We start from the raw sequence: 18,723 nt of genomic DNA, 5'->3' as shown, positions 1-18,723 counted from the left end.
ACCATCGCACGTCTCAAAGCGCTGCACAGCCAAAGGAGTGTTGTCGCTGTTGTAATGTGGGAAACGTGGCAGCCAATTTATGCATAAGCAAGCTCCCACAAACAGCAATGTGATAATGTCCAGATAATCTGTTTATTTGTTATGTTGATTGAGTGATAAATATTGGCCAGGGCACCGGGAATAATTCCCCTGCTCTTCTTCGAAATAGTGCCATGGGATATTTCACAGCCACCTGAGAGAGCAGACGGGCCTTAGTTTAAAATCTCATCGAAAGACAGTACTTTTGGACAGTGCAGCACTCCCTCAGCACTGCACTGGAGTGTCAGCCTAGATTTATGTGCTCAAGTATCTGGAGTAGGACTTGAACCCACAACATTTTGACTCAAAGGCGAGTGTGTTACCCACTGAGCCACAGCTAACACTATATTAACTATTCTATGATCCTACGAGTCCTGATTGGATCCCGGTTCCACATATTACATTGTCATGAATGGACAAGGTAATATGGCGTGTTCAACATAGGGGAGTACTCATCCATTTCTTCCTTGTATATTTTTCGCAAATTATTGGTCCTTATTTCGATTGGCTTTCTTGGTTTATAGATTGAAATAAACAGGAAAATTAAAGATTCATCAGTTGTGGTGTTGTAATATATTAACGATTAAGAGATAAATATGAATGGCATGGGAAAAATTTGACTGCAATCATTGCAATTAAATCGGCCAATAAGTGCATTTCTCAATAATTCCCGAATGGTGCCGATATTTGTAGAAAGTAATAGATAATATATCATTCATGCAATCTAATAAAATATCCCCTTACTTTGAAGAGTCTGTATTACTACCGGCATCCTCTCCAAAAGTGTAAGTGATAAGGTGCAGGGAGAAACGGCCAGAATTATTACACTAAGGCAGTCCCGTCGAACTTATCGAATTACTTCTTAAAACATCGGGACAATACATAAAAGGATTATTAAAATATTATGGCTATTCTCGAAGGTGCTGTTAAGCCCCATTGTCGCGTAACTGTAGAGGGAGCCTGTCTCTGCCGTCGGCGGTGCTGCAGCTCATATGTGAGTGCTTGACTTACACAGTGAATGCTCAAATGGAATGGCATTTCAATACCTAGCTGTACTATCGCTTATTCTGTTGAAAACAGATAATTACCAAAAAGTGACAAGGAAAAATACAGACAAAAAACATGTCTAGTCATTTTTGGCGAATATTCATACTCCTTCGTAAAATTAAAAAATCTTCTGCCAGTCATGATTGTGAGTTTAAGATAAATCGTGCATTTCTTATTAGATGGTAATTTTCTTAACGAAGCAAACTTCTTCAATATGTTGCATACCTGAAGCTCAATTTGAGCTGCAGCATTTTACACATAACTACCAGTAAAAATACAGCGCCGATTAGGGTTTTATTAGTTATGAAGGACACAATGTAATAAACGATTGCTTATTGTTAGTTATTTTACTTCTGTGTTTACAGTGGTTTCCCTTTTTATGTCTGTGTTGCTACATGTCACACGTCCTTCCTTACCCCAGTTCAAGTACATCCCTCCCCCAGCCAAAGTGCCTTACTCCAGCCCAAGTGAATGCCTCCACCAGCCGAAGTGCCTTACCCCAGCCCAAGTGCATGCCTCGCCCAGCCAAAGTGCCTTATCTCAGTCCAAGTGCATGCCTCCCCCAGCTGAAGTGCCTTATCCCAGCGCAATTGCATCCGGCTAACCACCCCCCCGCCCCCCGCCCACCATAGATGGGGCAGGCATTGTGTATGGATTGTTAACAGGTTTATTGGGTATGAACTAAAAAGTGATAATGTCGTGACTTCTGGATATCATCCACTCCAACGATGTCCCTGGTGGAGGGTTGGATGAACGTGATACGTCTTCCCCCCACCCGTGTCTCTCTACTCCCCCCCCCCAGCCCCTCTCTCCCCCCAGCCGCTCCCCCTCCCTCAGCCTCAATTACACTCCCCCTCCAGTCCCTCTCTTTCTGCCCCCAGACTCTCACTCTCCCTCCAGTCTCTTTCACACTCCCCCCAGACCCTCACTCTTCCTCCAGTCTCTCTCCCTCTCCCACCAGCCTTTCAGTCTTCCCCCAGCCTCTCTCTCTCCTCCCCCCAACCACTCTCTGCCAACAGCCTCTCTCTCTCTCTCTCTCTTTCCATCTCCCCAGCCTCTCTCTCTCTTCCCGCAACCTCTCTCTGCCCCCAGCCTCTGTTTTTCTCTCTCTCCCCAGCCTCTCTCGCTATCAGGTCCATGACGGCCGCTCGCGGGTCAAGGACCGCGAGCCACTCTCGGTCCCAGGACCACCGGCCACTCTCGGGCCCAGTATTGCCGCTCTCGGCTCCGCGGCGGCCGCGGGGGTGGGGCAAGGGGGAGGGGGGCAGGGAGAGTTGGAGCCTCAGGTCCTGCTTCTCGCACCACGCGCATGGATTGATTCGAGCTGGGAGGAAGGGGGAGCTTGACAGGGGGCGTGGCTTCTCACCTATCTGTCAAAAAAGTGCAGTACAAATAGTTACATCGTGCATATATCTTAGTACTTACTAAAACTGCTATTTTTGACGAAATGGTTTAATTACTTGAATAACACAGCATACGATTTGTTAAAAGTAAAACACTCCGAACAGAATTACAGCAAGATAACAAGTGCTATAGAAACATTCCGGAGCACAATGTACGTCAATTACAATATACATTTTTTACCTTTGCATTTAACAATTAGAACCATTTCACTTGCAATTTTTCTTCTTAATCCAAAACTGTCCAATGTGCCAATCGGTTTCGTTTTGCAGTTTTCCACTGAACACATGCCTGTCAGCTCAATTCCCTCTCGCTCTGCAATGAATGTCATGACAGAACCTCAACACGCCCAGAAACGTACGAGACAAATTGTTGTAATGATGATCACAACAAACACTGCAAGTTTCACTCCGAGTACAAGCAGCTGCCAAAGCAGCGATCTTCGGCTGTTATCTGGTTGGCCCCGATCTGTAGAGAACGGAAAAAAATCAAACTCGAGAATTAATTTATTTCGTTCATTATAGGGCTTCATTGTATTATTCACTATGTTTGGTAGCCATGTAATTAAACACTCACAGATAATTTCTAGGCATCTAGTTCTGCATGATTAATTCCTATTTTCTGTCCATCTAGTTTGCCTTGATTCCTGGCGCTGAATTTCTCTCTTATTTTTCAATAAAGGCAGATATTAAGGAATACTTTTAAAATCTCGTTATTTATTTGGCCCTAGGTCTTAGCTTGCTATTTTCATTGAAAAGTAGATAAACACTTTATTGAAACCATTATTTACTATATGTAAATATATATATATATAGATGTCAATCAAAAATGCTTTAGTTGTTACGCAACAATTTTACTTCAAATGTTTCTATTGCTCTCCAACTATTGTTCTTGCCGTTGGCCCCTTTATACTGTAATTACCCCTCCAGTACCACCCCTTATATTCATAAGCATTGAGCGATAGTTGCTTCTGTTTTGATCAATGAACATGTTCAGAGTTATCGCTGTTTTTTTCCGTTATTCGTCAGTTTACCAATAGAATCTTAAAAGCAAAATATTCTCGATCAAATCTATATTGGTAGTGGGCGACATTTATTGGGCTGAATATTTTACATGCTGGTCGGCTATCCATTGCACTGCATACTCTTTGAAATACTCGAAGGATGCTCCATGCTATTGTCGTCTGCACCTGTGCAGAATGAAAAGACTAGTATTAGTGACGTCCTAGCTGTATTTATTAAGATAATGCTAAAACTTTCGATCTTTTGAGAATAACCACTAGTCATTTTTTTGATGAATGTAATATTTACCTTGAAATTTAATCAATTCTATTTTGGGGCCCCTTTACCAACGCCTTCGGGTTCATGTTAATGAATACTATCGGAGTTTATGTGTCAGTTGTGGCTCAGTGGGTGGCACACTCGTCTCTGAGTCAGAAGGGCGTGGGCAGTGCTAAGGGAGTGCTGTACTGTCGGAGGAGCTGTCTTTCGGATGAGACGCTAAACCTAGACTCCTCTTTTCTCTCAGGTGGACCTAACTAACCCAACGGGTTCACTAATGCCTTTTAGAGAATGACATCTGCTGCCCTTACCCGGTCTGGTCTATGTGTGAATCCAGACCCACAGCAATGTGGTTAGAAACATAGAAACATAGAAAATAGGTGCAGGAGTAGGCCATTCGGCGCTTCTAGCCTGCACTGCCATTCAATGAGTTCATGGCTGAACATGCAACTTCAGTACCCCATTCCTGCTTTCTCGCCATACCCCTTGATCCCCCTAGTAGTAAGGATTTTTGAATATATTTAGTGAATTGGCCTCAACAACTTTCTGTGGTAGAGAATTCCACAGGTTCACCACTCTCTAGGTGAAGAAGTTTCTCCTCATCTCGGTCCTAAATGGCTTAACCCTTATCCTTAGACTGTGACCCCTGGTTCTGGACTTCCCCAACATTGGGAACATTCTTCCTGCATCTAACCTGTCTGAACCCTTCAGAATTTTAACCGTTTCTATGAGTTCCCCTCTCATTCTTCTGAACTCCAGTGAATATAAGCCCAGTTGAACCAGTCTTTCTTGATAGGTCAGTCCCGCCATCCCGGGAATCAGTCTGGTGAACCTTCGCTGCACTCCCTCAATAGCAAGAATGTCCTTCCTCAAGTTAGGAGACCAAAACTGTGCACAATACTCCAGGTGTGGCCTCACCAAGGCCCTGTACAACTGTAGCAACACCTCCCTGCCCCTGTACTCAAATCCCCTCGCTATGAAGGCCAACACGCCATTTGCTTTCTTAACCGCCTGCTGTCCCTGCATGCCAACCTTCAATGACTGATGTACCATGACACCCAGGTCTCGTTGCACCTTCCCTTTTCCTAATCAGTCACCATTCAGATAATAGTCTGTCTCTCTGTTTTTGCCACCAAAGTGGATAACCTCACATTTATCCACTTTATACTTCATCTGCCATGAATTTGCCCATGCACCTAACCTATCCAAGTCACTCTGCAGCCTCATAGCATCCTCCTCGCAGCTCACACTGCCACCCAACTTAGTGTCATCCGCAAATTTGGAGATACTCCATTTAATCCCCTAGTCTAAATCATTAATGTGCAGTGTAAACAGCTGGGGCCCAGCACAGAACCTTGCGGTACCCCACTAGTCACTGCCTGCCATTCTGAAAAGTACCCATTTACTCCTACTCTTTGCTTCCTGTCTGACAACCAGTTCTCAATCAATGTCAGCACACTACCCCCAACCCAAGTGCTTTAACTTTGCACATTAATCTCTTGTGTGGGACCTTGCCGAAAGCCTTCTGAAATCCAAATATACCACATCAACTGGTTCTCCCTTGTCCGCTCTACTGGAAACATCCTCAAAAAATTCCAGAAGATTTGTCAAGCATGATTTCCGTTTCACAAATCCATGCTGACTTGGACCTATCATGTCACCTCTTTCCAAATGCGCTGCTATGGCATCCTTCATAATTGATTCCATCATTTTACCCACTACTGAGATCAGGCTGACCAGTCTATAATTCCCTGTTTTCTCTCTCCCTCCTTTTTTTATTAACGGCCCTTTGAAATGGTCTAGCAAGCAAGTAAGTTGCAACAAACTTCTATGACAAATTCATGACTGTGGGAGTACCTTCAACTCACGGACTGCAGCGCTGGAAGAAGACGGCTCACCACAAACTTCCCAAGGGCATTTAGGGTTTGACAATAAATTCCGGCCTTGCCAGCGATGCCCACATCCCATGAATGAATAAATGAGAAAAATTAGTAATATTCTCCGATTTTAATTAGCTTCAAAATTGAAATGAACGCTTTTGTGGATATATTTTCAGATATATTAAGCAATGTATTTACTTATAGTATTTAGTAGTACAAGCGTTCATTTACAGAGAATCGAGATTTATAAATATTCTCCTTCTTGGCATTCATCCCTAAATTCTTGAGTCGGTATTTGAGGTTATAGAGTCTATGTCTTTTTATTCAACAGAGTATATCCAAAGAGAGATAAGTAGTACAATAGAAGCGTACCTTTTACTGTTACCCACGTGCCTATTCCGGTGTCTCAACACCAAATAAATCCACTTCACAATAATATATCCAGGAATCATTCCGTTTCGCATCCATGATTGTAATAGAAGCGTTTTTATTTGCTTCAAACGATTTTACATCTTGCTCCAAAACTCGACCATAAAACTCTGCAGAACGTTTCTTAACCATACTCTTTTCATGGCCTGGTCCTTTTTTGTACCACGTGTCGGATGCAACTGCGGACATGGCAGATGCTGTAAACACGCAATAGAGATGAATCTGCATTCCTTCGGTTACTTCAATATTCCTTGGGCTTTGAGTTACTTTGAGGTCGGCAATAGTAACAGCTGAAAGACAGAGATGCTAAGCATTCATGTTAGATAAATCGAATCCTGGCTTTAAGATACCCGGTCTAACAACTGACAGATAACATTTGCGCCACATAAATTCAGGTAATGACGAAATCAAACACAGAAGCATCACCTAACTCCCCTGACCTGCAGCGGCAGCATTACTGTTGAATCTCCTGCCATAAATATATTGGCGATAGTAGTACTTTCTTCTCCTGCAGCCTTTAACACTGAGCGGCAATTTCGTGGGAACTCCAGCAGCTACAATTTCTCCTCCTAGTCACGCATTATATATTGCCGTTCCTTGATGCTCGCTGGGTCAATATGTTTGCATTGAGTCATTGTGTCTTTTACTGATGGCGCCGGTGTGTTGCTATAAACAACGGGGATGTGGGCCGGGTATTGATAACATTATTGGGTTCGGTTGTGTATGGTTGTCATTTAAAGGGGTCGTGTGTTGAAGCGGGAAGTTCGGGGCGAAGGAGCTGCGACGTCGGGGTGAAGGACGGGTGGGAGATTGTAGAGGGACGTGATCGAAACCCAGGATAGGCGTGAGTTCGGGGCCCAGAAGAGGCGAGGGCCCAGGGGCAGCACGGGCCAGCCCACACTGCGATATGTATGCGCACTAGGTCCGTGCAGCAGACCGGGTCTCCAGTCGTCTTGGTTAATCCTTGCTACTGGACCAAGTCCTAGCACGGTCAAGTACTTGTAGTGGCTGGTGTGCAATGGTAACCGCACATTAAAAAAATCCAAGCACAGACATTTTCCACCCTTCAAGATTCAGTTCGGATTTGGAATTTTAAGTCCATCATTGGAATACCTGTCAACCTTTTGACGTGGAAGCAAGTCATCCTCGCTTCGAGGGACTGCTTATGATGATGAATGCTTGCATCCATTACCAAGGATTGCAGTTGATCATGGAGGATATCCAGTATTGCTTTCCCAAAGCAACATAGGATGGACAACAAAACCGGTCTTCACAGCGTCGCCCAAATCCCGAAATCAAATTTAAATCGGTTTTGGATCAGAGCAGTGAAATAACTTGCGAACAACTAATTATGTTCCCATTCAGTACTTGCGGCGAATTTAACATCAGAGACACCCAAGGAATAGAATGGAAAGCAAGTTCTACCACAATTTTAAAAATTAAAAGCCAATTATTGATGATTAATTAGTAACAACTCGATGAATGTCAGTTTTTTGTAAATTAGGCAAATTTTCCCTTTAGGCATCAGGTTTACCATTGGGTGGAGATAAGGAACAATTAGGGGGAAAAGTCACTGGTGCGCGTAGTCTATAGGTCCCCTAACAGTAGCAACTGTGTTGGTTGGAGCATAAACCAGGAAATAGTGTGGGTTGTAAAAAGGGAACAGCAATAATCATGGGTGATTTTAACCTCCATATTGATTGGACAAATCAAATTGTTCAGGGCAGCCTTGAGAAGAAGTTCATAGAGTGCGTAAGGGAAGGGTTCCTTGAGCAGTATGTAACGGAACCAAACAGGAGGCAGGCTATCTTAGATGCAGTATAATGTGGATAAATGTGAGGTTATCCATTTTGGGGGCGAAAACACGAAGGCAGAATATTATCTGAATGGTGGCAGATTAGGAAAAGGGGAGGTGCAACGAGACCTGGGTGCCATGTTTCATCAGTCATTGAAGGTTGGCATGCAGGTACAGCAGGTGGTGAAGAAGGCAAATGTTATGTTGGCCTTCATAACTAGGGGATGTGAGTATAGGAGAAGGGAGGTCTTACTGCAGGTGTACAGGGCATTAGTGAGGCCTAGCCTGGAATATTGTGTTCAGTTTTGGTCTCCTAATCTGAGGAAGGACGTTCTTGCTATTGAGGGAGTGCAGTGAAGGTTCACTACACTAATTTCAGGGATTGCTGGACTGCCATATGAGGAGGGACTGGATCAAGTGGGCCTTTATTCACTGGAGTTTAGAAGGATGAGAGGGGATCTCATAGAAAAGTATAAGATTCTGAAGGGACTGGACAGGTTAGATGTGGGAAGTATGTTCCCGATGTTTGCGAAGTTCAGAACCAGGGGACATAGTCTTAGGATAAGGGCTAGGCCATTTAGGACTGAGATGAGGAGAAGCTTCTTCACTCTGAGAGTTGTTAACCTGTGGAATTCCCTGCCGCAGAGAGTTGTTGATGCCAGTTCATTGGATATATTCAAGAGGGAGTTACGGCTAAGGGGATCAAGGGGTATAAGGGAATGATCAGCCATGATCTTATTGAATGACGCTGCAGGCTCGAAGGGCCGAATGGCCTACTCCCGCACCTATTTTCTATGTTTCTATGTTCCTGTGTAAAGACACAAGATAAATAAACAATCTCCTAGTAAAAGATCCGCTCGGATTGAGTGATCATAGCATGATTGAATTTCAAATTCAGATGGATGGTGGGAAAGTTGGATTTCTAACCAGCGTACTAAACTTAAATAAAGGAGACTATGAAAGTATGAGGGCAGAGTTGGGTAAAGTGGACTGGGAAAATAGAATAAAGTAGGACGATTGATGAACAGTGGTATACATTTAAGGAGATATTTCACAACTCTCAAGAAAAATACATTCCAATGAGGAGGAAAGGGTGTAAGAGAAAAGATAGCCATCCGTGGCTAACTAAAGAAATAAAGGACGGTATCCAATTAAAAGCAAGGGCATACAAAGTGGCCAAAATTAGTTGGAGGACAGAAGACTGGGAAGCTTTTAAAAGCCAGCAAAGAACCTGTAAAAAATGATTAAGAAAGGGAAGATAGACTATGAAAGTAAACTAGCACAAAATATAAAAACAGATAGCAAGTGTATATAAAAAGGAGAAGAGTGGCTAAATTAAATGTTGGTCCCTTAGAGGATGAAACGAGGGAATTAGTAATGGGGAACATGGAGATGGCAGAAACTCTGAACAAATATTTTGTATCAGTCTTTATTGTAGAGGACACTAACAATATTCCGACAGTGGATAGTCAAGAGGCTAAAGGGGGACGGGGAGGAACTTAACACAATCACAATCACTAAGGAGGTGGTAGTCAGAAAGATAATAGGATTAAAGGCAGATAAATCCCCTGGACCTGATGGCTTGCATCCTAGGGTGTTAAGAGATGTAGCGGCAGGGATTGTGGATGCATTGGCTGTAATTTAACAAAATTCCCAGGATTCTGGGGAGGTCCCAGCAGATCGTAAAACTGCAAATGTAACTTCCCTATTTACAAAAGGGGGCAGAAAAAAGCAGGGAACTATAGACAAGTGTGCCTAACATCTGTGGCTGGGAAAATGTTGGAGTCCATTATTAAAGAAGCAGTATCAGGACATTTGGAAAAGTAAAATTCGGTCAGGCAGAGTCAGCATGGATTTATGAAGGGGAAGTCATGTTTGACAAATTTGCTGGAGTTCTTTGAGTTTATAACGAACAGGGTGGATAAAGGCGAACCAGTGCATGTGGTATATTTGGACTTCCAGAGTGCAGTTGACAAGGTGTCACATAAAAGGTTACTGCACAAGATAAACGTTCACGGGGTTGGGGGTAAGATATTAGCATTTATAGAGGATTGGCTGACGAACAGAAAACAGAGAGTAGGGATAAATGGTTCATTCTCTGCTTGACAACCAGTAACTAGTGGGGTGCCATAGGAATCATTTTTAGGACCCCAACTATTTACAATTTTTAGTAACGACTTGGAAGAAGTGACTGAGTGTAACGCAGCCAAGTTTGCTGACATCAAGGGTTATGGCGAGAAAGCAGGAAGGGGGTACTGAAGTTTCATGTTCAGCCATGAACTCATTGAATGGCAGTGCAGGCTAGAAGGGCTGAATGGCCTGCTCCTGCACCTATTTTCTATGTTTCTATAAAAAGATGGGAGAAAAAGCAATGTGTGAGGAGGACACAAAAGATCTGCAAAAGGACATAGACAGGCTAAGTGAATGGACAAAAAATTGGCTGATGGAGTATAATGTTGGAATGTGTGAATTCATGCACTTTGGCAGAAAAAAATCGAAGAACAACTTATTATTTAAATGGAGAAAGTTTGCAAAGTGCCGTAGGACAGCGGGACCTGGGGGTACTTGTGCATGAAGCACAAAAGGATAGTATACAGATACAGGAATTGATCAGGAAGGCCAATGGTATCTTGGTCTTTATTGCAAAGGGCATGGAGTACAAAAACATAGAAGTCTTGCTGCAGCTATATAAGGTATCGGTGAGGCCATATCTGGAATACTGCGTGCAATTTTGGTTTCCATATTTAAAAAAGGATATACTTGCTTTGGAGGCAGTTCAAAGAGGATTCCCCAGGTTGATTCCGGAGATCAGGGTCTGACTTATGAGGAAACGTTGAGTAGGTTGGTACTCTACTCTTTGGAATTCAGAAGAATGAGAGGTGATCTTATTGAAACGTATAAGATTATGAGAGGGCTTGACAAAGTGGATGCAGAGACGTTGGTTCCACTGATGGGGAGACTAGAACTAGAGGGCATGATCTTAGATTAAGGTGCCGCCCATTTAAAACAGAAATGAGGAGAAATTTCTTCTCTCAGAGGGTTGTAAATCTGTGCAATTCGCTGCCTTAGAAAGCTGTGGAAGCTGGGACATTGAATGAAATTATTACAAAAATAGACAGTTTCTTAAACGATAAGGGGATAAGGACTTATGGGCAGTGGGAGCAGAAGTGGAACTGAGTCCATGATCAGATCAGCCATGATCTTATTGAATGGCGGAGCAGGCTCGAGGTGCCGTATGGCCTACTCCTGTTCCTATTTATGTTCTTATGTTCTTATTAGCATTCTCAGGAGAAATATATTGAAGGTTAACAGTAGAGAAAAGCGACCTGTATTCCGCCCTAAAGAGTTTTTCTTAACACCAATCACAGAAGATAATTCTTACGGCCCCAGAATGAAGACAACATCATCCTTCCCACATGGAACGTTCTCCCTATTTCTCTGAATATGAGGACAGTGCAGCTTATGTCATGTATATAGACTTTCAATTGTCGTTCGATGAAGTACAACATAATAGATTTGTTAACCAAATTAAAGCCTATTGGATTAACGAGACAGTGGCAGCATGGATTCGAAATTGTCTAAGGAAAATAAAGCAAATTGTAGTTGTGAAAGACTGTTTAGCCAGCTGGAATCAAATATATTTGAAGTGATTATCTACACAAACATATTTGTGCCCTTCTCCGCATGCTCGGTGGATTCCTCTCCGTTTTGTGCATGCACGCTCGATCTGGTCACGCATGCGCAGCACTATTTATGAGGAGGCCGAAAGTGGGTCAGAACCAAGTTGCCGAGCCTAGATTTGCTGCTCGAGCCTGAGCCTGTGCAAATCAATAGCTGTACTAAACGAGTCTCCTGAACTTTTGCCTAAAATATCGTTGTAACTATCGACACGAACATTTTTGCAGCCTTCTGTCATAGAGAGGAAATTGGAGGTCGGAGAGAGAGATTTAGGGAGAGAGAGAGTGGGCCAGAGAGAGAGAGAGAGAGAGTGAGGCAGAGAGGGGCAGAGAGAGAGAGAGAGGGGCAGACAGAGAGGGGCAGAAAGACAGAGACTGGGGAGAGAACGTCAGAGAGAAAGTGAGAGAGTGGGGGAAGGAAGAGAGACTGGCGGACAGAGACACACTGGTGTGGGAGAGAGAGACTGGGGCAGAGAGATCGAGAGTGGGGCAGAGAAGGAGAGAGAGTGCAGCAAAGAGAGCGATAACATGGGGCAGAGAGAGTAGGGAAGAAAGAGAGAGTGGAGAGGGAGTATCAGAGTGACAGACCGCGAGGAGGCAAAGAGAAAGGGGAGGCAAAAAGCGAGAGATGGGAGGGGAGAGATGGTCAGCAACTCAGGGAGAGGAACTAAGGAACTTAGTGAGGGTGTGGGGGAGAGCACGAAGAGCACATTGTGGTGGTGGTGGTGGTGGGGGGGGGGGGGGTCGAGAGCGAGAACGTCATCCAACTGCCATGGCGAATCTCGTTCTTGCAGCCCTACCCCCTTTACAACCGCACCACGTTCTGCCTGTCACACCCGCTTTACACCTGCACCACATTCGCCGTCTCCTTCCCCCTACATCTGATAAATTTCACTGAAATCTCAGTGCTTGCGTGGAAAATGACATTACTCGACAGGATAAAATTCAGAAGTCACGGCACTGTCACTATTCACTTCATACCCAAAAAACCTTTTAACAATCCGTGACCCATACACAATGTCGGGATGGGGTAGAGGATATCAGGAACTTGTTGAAGGCAGAAGGTCAGGAATGTGTGGGGGGCAGGGGTGGAACATGGGCGGTGGGAGGAAGTCAGGAACATAGGCGGGGGTAAGGTCAGGCACTTGGGCTGGGAGGGAGGAGTTCAGGAATTTGAGTGGGGTGATTGTGATGCAAATGGAGTGGTGGGGGGGGGTGCGGTTGAGGAGGTCAGGAGCATTGGTGAGGGGAGGATTTCAGAGATTTGGGTGGAGAACGTCAGAAACTTGAGCTAGTTGGAGCAGTTAGGAACTTGGGTAGTGGTGGTTTGGGGGCAGCAAGTTGTTTCATGGGTGGGAGAAGATTTTATTCCGTGAGAGTGAGCACTGTCTGTTCCAAGTGAGCTCTTTTATCTATGGAGTCGGCAGTCAGCATGGGTCAAATTATAGTGTGCCGCATGAAAGGACTACTAATAGTGACACCCTAGCTTTATTTATTAAGATAATGCTAAAACTTTCGATCTTTTGAGAATAACCACGAGTCTTTTATTTGATGAATGTAATATTTGCCTTGAATTTTGATCAATTCTATTTTTGGACCCCTTTATCAACGCCTTCGAGTTCATGTTAATGAATGCTATCGGAGTTTATGTGTCAGCTGTGGCTCAGTGGGTCGCACACTCGTCTCTGAGTCAGAAGGGCATGGGCAGTGCTTAGGGAGTGCTGTACTGTCGGAGGAGCTGTCTTTCAGATGAGACACTAAACCTAGACTCTGTCTTTTCTCTCAGGTGGACCTAAATAACCCAAAGGGTTCACTAATACCCTTTAGAGAATGAAATCTGCTGCCCTTACCCGGTCTGGCCTATGCGTGAATCCAGACCCACAGCAATGTGGTTGACTATTAACGGCCTCTGAAATGGTCTAGCAAGCAACTAAATTGCAACAAACTTCTATGACAAACTCATCGCTGTGGGAGTACCTTCGACTCATGGATTGCAGCGGTTGAAGAAGACGTCTCACCACCACCTTCTCAAGAGCATTTAGGGTTTTACAATAAATTACGGCCTTGCCAGCGATGCCCACATCCCATGAATGAATAAATGAGAAAAATTAGTAATATTCTCCGATTTAACTTAGTATCAAAATTGAAATGAACGCTTTTATGGATATATTATCAGATATATTTAGCAATGTAGTTACTTATAGTATTTAGTAATACAAGCGTTCATTTCCAGAGAATCGAGATTTATAAATGATCTCTTTCATGGCGCTCATCCCTAAATTCTAGAGTCGTTATTTGAGGTTATAAAATGTTGGCATTTTATTGAAGTGAATATAGCCAAATGGAGATAAGTAGTACAATAGAAGCGTACCTTTTACTGTTACCCAGGTGCCTATTCCGGTGTCTCTAACACCAAATAAATCCACTTCACAATAATATATCCCGGAATCATTCCGTTTCACATCCATGATTGTAATAGAAGCGTTTTTATTTGCTTCAAACGATTTTGCATCTTGCTCCAAAACTCGACCAATAAACTCTGCAGACCTTTTCTTAACCATACTCTTTTCATGGCTGGTCCTTGTTTGTACCACGTGCAGGATGCAACTTAGGACATGGCAGATGCTGTAAACACGCAGTAGAGATGAAACTGCATTCCTTCGGTTACTTCAACATTCCTTGGGCTTTGAGTTACGTTGATGTCGGCAATACTTACAGCTGAAAGACAGAGATGCTAAGCATTCATGTTAGAGAAATTGAATCCTGGCTTTAAGGTTCATGGTCTAACAACTGACAGATAACATTTGCGCCACATAAATTCAGGTAATGACGAAATCAAACATAGAAGCGCCACCTATCTCTCCTCACCTTCAGCGGGAGCATTACTGTTGAATCTCCTGTCATCAATATATTGGGGATACCAGTGCTTTCTTCTCCTGCAGCCTGTAACACTGAGCGGCACTTTTGTGGAACACCAGCACCTACATGTTTCCCTCCAATTCGCGCATTATATATTTCCGTTCCTTGAAGCTCGCCGGGTCAATATGCTTACATCCAGTACCAAGCATTGCAGTCATTCCCTGAGGATGCCCAGTATTGCTTTTCCAGAGCAACATAGTATGGACAACAAAAGCAATCTTGCCAGCGTCGCCCACATCCCGAAACCAAAGTTAAAATGGGTTTCGGATCAGAACAATGAAATAACTTGCGAACAACCAATTATGTTCCCATCTGTTACTTGTGGCGAATTTAACATCAGAGACACCCAAGGAATAGAATGGAAAACAAGCTCTACCACAATTTTATTATTTAAAAGCCAATTATTGATGATTGATTAGTAACAGCTCGATGAATGTCAGTTTTTGTCAATTAGGCAAATTCACCCTCTAGATATTAAGTTTACCATTAGCATTCTCAGGAGAAATATATTGAAAGTTAACAGTAGAGAAAACCAGTTTTTCTTAACACCAATCTCAGAAGATAACTCTTACGGTCCCAGAATGAAGACAACATCCCTCTTCCCACACGGAACTTTGTCATTATGTCTCTGACCATGAGAACACTGCGACTTATGTCATGTATATGGACTTTCACAGGTTGTTCGATGAAGTGCAACATAATAGATTTGTTAATAAAATTTGGGCCTATTGGATTAAATAGAGAGTGACAGCATGGATGCGAAATTGGCGAAGTAACAGAAAGCAAATAGTAGCTGTGAAAGACTGTTTCGCCAGCTGAAGTCAAATATATTTGAAGTGATTATCTGCACGAACAGATTTGTGCACTTTTCCACATGCGCGGTGGACTCCGCTCCGTGTTGTGCATGTGCGCTAGATCCGGTCGCGCATGCGATGTAGTATATATGAGGAGGCCGAAAGTGGGTCAGAACATGTTGCCGAGCCTAGAGTTGTTGCTGGAGCCTGAGCCTGCGACTGAGGCTTTTGGGTTATCTTTCGCAAATCAATACCTGCACTAAAGGAGTTTCCAGGATGTTTACGTAAAATATCGCTGTAACACGAACATGTTTGCTGCCTTCTGAGAGATATAGGAAATTGGAGGTCGGAGAGAGTTAAAGAGAGAGAGAGAGTGGGCTAGGGAGAGAGAGAGAGTGTGTGGGTCAGAGATTGAGATGGGCAGAGAGAGGCTGAGTGAGATTGAGAGAGAGAGAGAGAGAGTGGGAGAAAAATAGTGGGGTAAAGAGAGAGGGGCAGAGAGCGAGGGGCAGAAAGAGAGAGGGGGCAGAGGGAGAGAAAGTTGGGCAGAAGCAGAAAAGAAGATAGGCAGAAATAGAGAGAGTGGGACAGATTGGGAGAAGGGGCAGAGAGGGAGAGAGTGCAGAGAGGGAGCAGAGAGAGAGACTCTCGGAGAGAGAGACAGAGAGAGGGAGAAAGAGAGGGGCAGAGAGAGAGGGTGCAGAGATAGAAAATAGAGGGAGAGGGGCAGAGAGGGAGGGGGGCAGACAAAGCGGGGGCAGAAATATAGAGGCTGGGGGAAAGAGAGAGAGTGGGGGAAGAGAGACTGGAGAGAGAGATACTTAGGTGGCAGGGAGTGACTGGGGCTGAGAGAGAGAGAGAAAAAGATTCAGAACGAGAGGGAGTAGGAGAGAGAAAGTTGGGCAGAGAGACAGGGGGAGAGAGAGACTGGAGCAGCAAGAGAGCAAGAGAGTCAGATAGAGAGAGTTAGGCAGAGAGAGGGAGAATGGGGCATTGTGAGAGTAGAGCAGAAAGAGAGAGAGTTGGGAGAGAGGGTCAGAGTGACAGACCGTGAGGATGCAAAGAGAAAGGGAGAAACAGAAAACGAGAGATGAAAGGGGGGAGATGGTCATCAACTCAGGGAGAGGAGGTTAGGAAATTGGTGAGGGTGTGTGGGAAAGCACGATGAGTACATTGTGGGGGAGGGAGGGGGTTGGAGAGCGATAAGGTGATCCAAAAACTAAGGTGGATCTCGTTCTTGCAGTCCTCCACCCTTTACAACCGCACCACGTTCTCGGTGCTTGCGTGGAAAGTAACATTATTGGACTGGATGAAATTCAGAAGTCGTGCCACTGTTACTATTCACTTCATGCCCAATAAACGTTTTAACAATCCGTGACCCACACACAATGCCACGTCTATGGTGGGATGGGGTAGAGGAGATCATTATTTTTTGGTGTAGAAGGTCATGAATCTATGAGGGAGGAACATGGGCAGAGGGAGAAGGTCAGGAATCGTGGGCAATGCGGGAAGAAGGTCCGTAAATTGGGCATGGGCAGGAGGTCAGAAACTTGGGTGTTGGGAGGAAGTCAGGAACATGGGCGGGGTTAAGGGTAAGGCACTTGGGCTGGGAGAGAGGTGGTCAGGAATTTTGGTGGGGTGAATGTGAGGCACTTGAGGTGGGGGGGGGGGATTGTTAAGGTCAGGAGCATTGGGGAGCGGATGAGTTCGGAGATTTGGTGGAGAACGTCAGAAAGTTGAGCTGGTTGGAGCAGTTCAGGAACTTGGGTAGTGGGGGTTTGGGGGAAGCAACTTATTTGGGAGTGGGAGAACGTTTTAACACGTGAGAATGAGACCTCTCTGTTCCAAGTGAGCTCTTTTACCACTGGAGTTGGCAGTCAGAATGACTCGAATTACACTTTGCATAGAGAAATTGGTGTGTGTTATCCTCCAAGGGGACCAATTAGCAATTAGATAAAATTTAACACATATTAAATAAGGGGGAAAATACCATATAAATTAAGTCTCTGTCCCCGTCAGGCAATCGAAACCTTTCCAGGTGATCACATGGACGAAGTGTTTCTTATCAGGGCACTTGCATTCTATATGATGCGCTCTCTGACCAAGTCAGGAACCACTCCAGCTCCCTCTTCTGGGAATGCAAAGAGCCAGCACCCAAACACACCAGTCGGCAATGTACTCCAGATGTTATTAGTTCTCTGGGAAAAGAAGAATCGCCTAACATCCAGTCTTTTTCTACACTTACATAGCTTAAACTCGTGTCTATTGGCCTTTCCAATCTGCCGAACTGGAATAATTTATCAATAAGGACGCTATCACGCTCTTAATTTATTTTCTGGAGCTCTACCAGTTCGTACTAAGTCGGTGCTGCTCTAATATAAATAGACTAAGGCCCTTGAGCCTATCTGAGGAGTTGAGTTTCTTTAGCTAGGAACATTTATTTTATCTCTTCTCTGTACCTGGTTATATGGGTAGTATATCACCCCTCGGGGGGGGGGGGGGATATTGTTCCCAGCAAATGATGTGTGTATTCCCTGTTGGTCATGCCAGCATGCATGAAACTACATTTATCTAAATTACAAGCAATTATGCCAATGTGTTGCCCATTCCCCTGGCACGTCTGAATCAGCCGCTGGGTTTGTAATACTCCTTATAGCAGAGATGATTAAGAGGACATTTGATAGAGGTGTTCAAAATCATAAACGGCTTTGATAGAATAAATAAGGTGAAACTCTTCCCAGTGGGAGAAGGGTCGGTAACCAGAGGAGACTAGTTATGGTCTGGGATGCACAGCCTGAAAGAGTAGTGGCATACTCAATAATAACTTTCAAAAGAGAATTGGATAATTACTTGACGAGAAATTATTTTACAAGGCTGCGGGGAAAGAGCAGTCGAATGGGACTGATTGCATCGATGTTTCAAAGAACTGGGACAGACACGGTGGGCTGAATTGTCTCCTTCTGTTCTGAATCGGTGCATGATTCACTGATTCTAACTATAAATGAACGCGGTTCAATACGATGCACGTTAGAATATGAACTGAATAAACACCAGAGAACAGAAACACACGGATTACAGTATCTGGATGCATTTCTTTACTATTGCCTGTGAATGAAGTTAAAAAAAGAAAGTTGCATTCACAATTTTGATTTTATTTTGTAGCTTTTAGTGATGCGGCTTTAATCCTGCAATTTGACCTTCTTGGATGCGTTGCGCAGTCGCTGAAAAGGCGATTTGTTGCTAAATGATAGATCTCGAATTTGGTTGTTCCGCTATGTACAGGTTTCACAGATATACGGAAATAGATTTCTGCCAGGTTTCCCAGTCCGCCATACATTTGAGGGAAGACAAGCGTAATAAGCTAAATGCCTAAAAGAAAACTGGCTGGGCCGAATGTCCTGTTTCCCTGTCATAACTTCAACG

The sequence above is a fragment of the Pristiophorus japonicus genome, chromosome 19 (assembly GCF_044704955.1).
Source record: "Pristiophorus japonicus isolate sPriJap1 chromosome 19, sPriJap1.hap1, whole genome shotgun sequence".
NCBI lineage: Eukaryota > Metazoa > Chordata > Chondrichthyes > Pristiophoridae > Pristiophorus > Pristiophorus japonicus.
Note: the sequence above shows the minus strand (reverse complement) of the source record.